Raw genomic sequence first — 6,506 nt, 5'->3', positions numbered from 1 at the left:
TGCTTGAGACAGGAGATGGGAATACCAAGAGCTGCGCTTAAATAGATGATCTTACAGATTACATCTAATTGTCTCTCCAAGGCAGGATCAGAGAGGAGAAATGAGACTGACCTCTGCTAATAGATCTAGATTCTCCGCTTTCTCTTGCCTTTGATTAAATGTTACAAACATATGCCAAATATCAGTTTGAGCAGATTAGCTTGCTTGAGAACACATATATCCCTCTGTCTTCCGTAAGTACTCATCTAATGTCTTTGATTTTTAGATTAGTGCACATTTGGTAAATAGATAATGTTTCAGGTGTATTTTTCTTTACTAAAATAATGCTTTGTTATAGATAAAAAAAAGTTTTGCCCAATTTATACACCCATTTGCAGTGTATCTGTGAACCTGTTTTCTATATTCTGATGGCCAGTAACACTTTGATATTTTAACATTTGCCAATTTAGTAGATAGACAAAAATATGATTCTTCCGTTATATTTTAAATGTATTAAATTATGAGTGTCTTAGAATATCTTTTTAATATTTGTTGGTAATTTTTATTCTTTTTTTTTAATCCTCAGCTGAGGACATGCTTATTGATTTTAGAGAAAATGGGGAGAGAGGGAGAGGGAGAGGGAGAGGGAGAGGGAGAGGGAGAGGGAGAGGGAGAGAGAGAGAGAGAGAGAGAGGGAGAGAGAGAGAGAGAGAGAGAGAGAGGAACACAAAGCGGTTGCCTCCTGCACACACCCTACCGCAGATCAACCTAGACTGGGGGTTGCACCCACAACATTTTAGTGTATGGAATGATGCTCCAACCTTCTGAGCCATGCCAGCCAAGGCCATTTTTATTCTTTTCTGTGAACTATCTTGTCGTGTCTTTTGACAATTTTTCAATTGGGTTGTTGACTGTTGATTTGTAAGAGTTCCTTTTCAATAAAAAAAAAATAGTATTTGCATAACTATAATGTTGGCTATATGTATTGCACATTAATTTCTAAGTTTCTCATTGGTTTTTGGTTCTTATATTTTCATGTAGTTAATTGCATCGTGTTTTTCTTTCGTGAGTGCTTATGTTTTTGCTGTGATGCACTCAGAAAGGGTGTAGCTGTGTATCCTTCTTTTGGGAGTAGGTTAAAACATTCTGCAACACAACTGAGTAAGTATTTTAGTCTCTCACTATATTCTTCCTTATTATCTTGCCACCTATCCCATGTTTGAGATTGCCATTCAATAAGTATTAACTGAGGTCTTACTATATGCCTAGCAATTGGAGATGAAAAAAGTCAGTAGGTAAACTATGGAGACATAGTCAAATACAATTTAAATTAACCCACTAAGCCGAAACCGGTTTGGCTCAGTGGATAGAGCGTCGGCCTGCGGACTGAAAGGTCCCAGGTTCGATTCCGGTCAAGGGCATGTACCTGGGTTGCGGGCACATCCCCAGTGGGAGATGTGCAGGAGGCAGCTGGTCGATGTTTCTCTCTCATCGATGTTTCTAACTCTCTATCTCTCTCCCTTCCTCTCTGTAAAAAATCAATAAAATATATTAAAAAAATAAATTAACCCACTAATTTTGTGAAAAAGTACTCTTTAAACATGTCCTTCTCTCTAGCCTTAAACAAGTATAATATTAAACTTGCCTCATAAGATACTTACAATTTTTTTTGCCCTCCATTATTATTCCAAGAAATAGTTAAATGCTTTCCTACATTGTTCTTGTTGAATGTAGGAGAAATGCTATCTTTCTTAGTGTACAATTGAGCTGCTGTAGCAAAAAGATTCCTTTTTAGGGAAATATCCTATTGGGTAATAATCAGTACTGAGTCATGTGGTCATAATGAGCTCCAAGTGAGGCTGGGAAATTTCATTTCTACCTGGACAACCACAAATTTTGCTAAAATGGTGGTAGTTTCTATGATTGGAAGGAATTAAGGGATATTGATTACTAGAAGGCATTAAGCAGTTTCTACCATAACCTATTTGCATGGTAACTCAATTATCTCTTGTTTCTTCCATAACGAACACATCTCCTTATCAAAGGTGAACTATGTAGAGTCTAATCCAGTCTAGCTCAAAATCCAGAATCTCTACATGATGCAAAGTACTTTCCATGAGTCCCGATGTGGCTTTTTCTGGTTCTGTGACCAATAAACTAGTAGATGATGTCACTGTCATTTCCCCAGCCCCCAAGTTCCACACACACAAACACACAAAACACTAATATTCAGTGGTGGAATAGAACCAGGATACCTGCAATAAAATATCATACTTTAGAAAGAGAAGAATGGGAAGCACACAAAACCACTTGTTGATAGGAATGCTGAAATCTTGCTGGGCAGAAATTCCGAAGACTATCCTCACTAGCAATGGAGTGAGTTTCTGGATGAAATCCTGCCTCTGCTTTCTGGGGAACTTCCTTGTCGCACTGTCCTTTGGGTCTCCTGGCTTTGTCCTTTGGAAAATTCTTCTCGGTCCATGATCCCCTGAGACACATTACTGTGCACGTTGGAGAGCATCCCTTCTTTTCTGCTTAAGATGGGGTGGTGGACACGGAGTTCTAGTTTTAAGCTGAATACAGCACGTGTTTCTCAGCTCTCTGCTACTGCTGGGTTAGGCTCTCAGGGGGTGCGTCACGGTTAAACAACAACAAACTTGTGTAGACTAGACTTCCAAGTTCTTTAGCAATATAATTTGCTCAAAAACATGTTGATTATTTTTGTCTATTTGGTTCCAAGTAGTTGTATATGAAAGAAACCACAACCAAAGGCTTCATCTGGATATAAATCTGACAGTGCTACCCGCTCCCCCCCCCCCCCCTTGAATTAAGAGCAGCCACATTGGGTGAGAAAACAACACCCTTCATCTGATTCTAGATTGGCTCACAGGTCTGGTTGAGGACACTTAAGGGAAGGCTCTTGAGCAATGTCCCGAGTGACAACTTTATCTACTGTTGTTTTGTTTACAGAAGACAGTTGGCTTTTCCAAGTTACTAATCCCTTAGTCAACTTAGATTAAAGGCCACCTGCTGCGAATAGAGCAGAATTATAGCTCCTTTCATCTCTCCTTTAAACGGATTCATTCTTGCCTGACTTCACCTCTCTTACAGTAAGTATATTGCCAAAAGCTGCCAGAACAGCCAGTACACATTACTATTCCGAATTCTCCCAGCCCCTTTCTCGGAGGGACAGGCTTGGTCTATCCTGCCTTCTCAGTTACCACTGGTAACAGTTTTATTTGAATGTTTTGCCATAAAAAGGATTACTGGCTCCCCAGCCGGCCACATCTATTCACTCTTCACATATCTACCATTAAGGCAGGACCACAAGTGTTTAGAACATTTTTGTGTAAACCTCCACTTCTGATAACCAGCTTTTCTATTAATTAAGGTACAGGCTAAACTGCTCTAAAAAGAGACTCCAAAATACAGAGGTTCAAAAGAGAAAGCGAGTTCTTTCTTTTTATCTATTGGTCTTTAAATAAACAGATCCAGTCATGGTAGGGAAGCTCTGCCAACTGCTACATGAGGCTTCCATCTCCGGGCCCAAGGTGCCTACTCGAGTTCTCATCATTTCCTAGCCAGTGGAAAAGGGACTAGGAAAGGGAAGAACAAAGATTTCTTTTTATAAGAAGAGACTAGATACCTGGATCCCTGCCCTTATGAAGCAAAGACCTTTTGCTCACATGTCATTGGCCAGAATTCAGTCAGATGACCATGCCTTGCTGCCAGGGACACAGAGAATGTGGCCTACTAAGTGGGTTTCTATTACAGTACTAAGAGGAAAAAGGAAAGAATGGATAATGGAGACCAATTAGCAGATATAGATATTGCAATAATATAATTTGTTCCTCCCTTGCTTGGTTTTTTTATTGTTGTTGTTGTTGTTTTGACAGCACTTTGGGGGAAATAGCATGCATATTTAGAAATAATATTTTTAGCTCCCAAATTACATTCAAAAATTACACATTTTCAAGCCAGATTTCCTATCTTTGGAATATTCAGACTATTTATCAACACCAAGTCACTAACCAATAAAAATATTTTTTCTTCGTAATACATTCTAAGTCTGTTATTGTTCTTAGCCTAAGTTACACTCAGTTTTTATCAGAGCTGAAGAGAATACTTCTCTAAACTTCTACATTCTACTTTCTGAAATGTTCAATAAAATCAAAATTTCTTACTGATGTGTTTGATGGTGGGAGACTGTACGTGGTAAATGCAAAAGGTGAGTGAGTACATAAAATGATTACGATCCTTACCAGAGGTGGGTTTTATTTTTCCTTCCAAAAAGGAGGAATTGTCCCTGTATTCTACATAGGAGTTCATTTCTGAAGATTTTTACATCTCACCTCTGCATATATGACAAATCCCATCGAGCACAAAGTACTTCAAGCTCAAGTACAGAAACTCAAGAGAGTTTCTGGCATTCAGTTTTCTTCATTATCACCCCACCCTCACCACCATTATTGTTTTATTCATTCTGCTCAATCCTTGAACTTCTCTCAATACTGCCCGCCCCCCCCGCCCCAGATTTCAAAGGCTTATAGCTTCCTTCCTTGACAGATCTACTTCTGATACATCTATTTATTTTGGTCTTGTCTTCTGTCTTCATGTTCTGTACATTCAGAGACTGTGCCAAGCTCCCCTCAGTCTCCTTCTCTTCTCATTTGGCTTAACCTGGGGTAGAAGCTCAACGATCTCCTCCCAATGCCGGCAGTTATGTTGGTTTTTTACCAGCACCCACACTAACCAGTAAGGTGAGTAGGTAGGCAAATGCATTCTTAACCAATAGAGAAATTGAAGTTGAAAAGTAATTAAGGGATATAACTAATATACCTGGCCCAACTAGTAATGGTAGAGCCAGGATTCTTCAGAAGGTCTTTTAAGGACCGACCTGGACACCACACAGTGTTCGTTTGTATTGTACTGTTATTGTAATCAACCGCACTGCTTTCAGACAAAGCAAAGGCAGGCCAACGGCATCAGAAATGTGTCCCTTAGATTTGGTCATTAGGTTTCATCAGGGAGATGCCCAGGAGGGGATCTGACTCTGCCAAGACTGAGTAGATTACTTTCTAGGGGGGGGAACACATGCCTAGAAAATTGGAGAAAATTACACCCTTTTCTTTTTGTTCTCACTTAATAATCATCTTAAAAGCCAGCCAGTACAAAGTACATTTTTAAAAACCCACAGAGCTGGAAATTTTAGCACATAGAATATTTTCATGCACTACAGGGTACCTTCAATCCTTATAAGAAAATAGAACATAATTTCCATACTTTTTGTTAGCTCTTTTTTAAAATTAAAAATTGGGTATTCATTATTCTGTGACTATTTTTGCCTACACGTTCTTCTGAGCTTTGTGGCAGTTTGGGTGCTGGGATATGAAATAATTTGCTCCTATGTGTCATCTATAAAATTTCTTGAGACATATACCATGCTTGGCAGTGACCTCCTCTCTTAAGGCATATCATCATGGAATCATAACGAAGGGGTTGTGTGAGTTCCACGGAGACAGTTCGGCAGTATAAAAACTCTGCTTTCAGGCTCTGATGACCTCTTGGGGCCAGAAACATTATAAAAAAGAATAAAATGCAGACTCAAATGAGCAGAAGATTCAAGGATTCCAAAAAAGACATTATCTCTGGTGCCCTCAATGGAAGTTCATGTCAAATAATACTTGATCTTATAAAAATATGACCTTTTTAGAAGCACTGTTATATTCAGAAGTCAAATAATGCTTCTTTTAATTCAAACCTGGGTTGAATATTATGCACCATTAGAGGCCTATTGCTTGACCTCACGGAGGACCCCGCTGAGAATATTACCATTCTAGCAATGTCCCTACTGGATCTTCAAATACATAAATTCACAGATATCCTGTGACTGAGAACAGAAAAATGGCACTCTCAAAAACCAAAGCTCCAAATTATCTCCTTAAATTAGAACTCTAGTTCAAAATATTTTGGTTTTGGTTAAACTCAAATGAGATAGCCTACCCACCTATACTTTTGTCTTCCAAGTAGTGTTATTGTAATTGTGCAGATGGCAGCTGCCTTATGTGAGCTCAGTATGGGGACGTTCTTTCTGCCTCTGTATATAAGTGTCAGGTTGGAACAAGACCAGCAACTTTGAAAGATTAGGAAAGAGATGAAATGCTGACTGGATTTTCCCCCAGCTACAATTATATTTATTTTTTATTTTAGAAATGAGGGTGTAGGCCAAAGGTGGAATTAATGAAAGAGAGAGGGAATATCTACTTGTTTCTCAGGTTATCAGCTTTTACCCAATATGCCCACCCACTAGAACACTGGTTTTATCGCATACCTTTTCACACAGAGTGGTAGACAGGGTAAAAGCCTCCTTGACCATATCCTGTCTGGACCCTGGGAGTATATTACCTTACAGGGCAACGGGACTTTGCAGATGTGATTAAATTAAGGATATTGAGAAGTGGAGATAATCCAGCTGGGCCCAATATAATAACAAGAGTCCTTATAAGGGAAGGAAGGAAGGAAGGAAG

The sequence above is a fragment of the Myotis lucifugus genome, unplaced genomic scaffold (genome assembly GCF_000147115.1).
Source record: "Myotis lucifugus unplaced genomic scaffold, Myoluc2.0 scaffold_15, whole genome shotgun sequence".
In the NCBI taxonomy this organism is placed as follows: domain Eukaryota; kingdom Metazoa; phylum Chordata; class Mammalia; order Chiroptera; family Vespertilionidae; genus Myotis; species Myotis lucifugus.
This window is presented reverse-complemented; position numbering follows the sequence as displayed.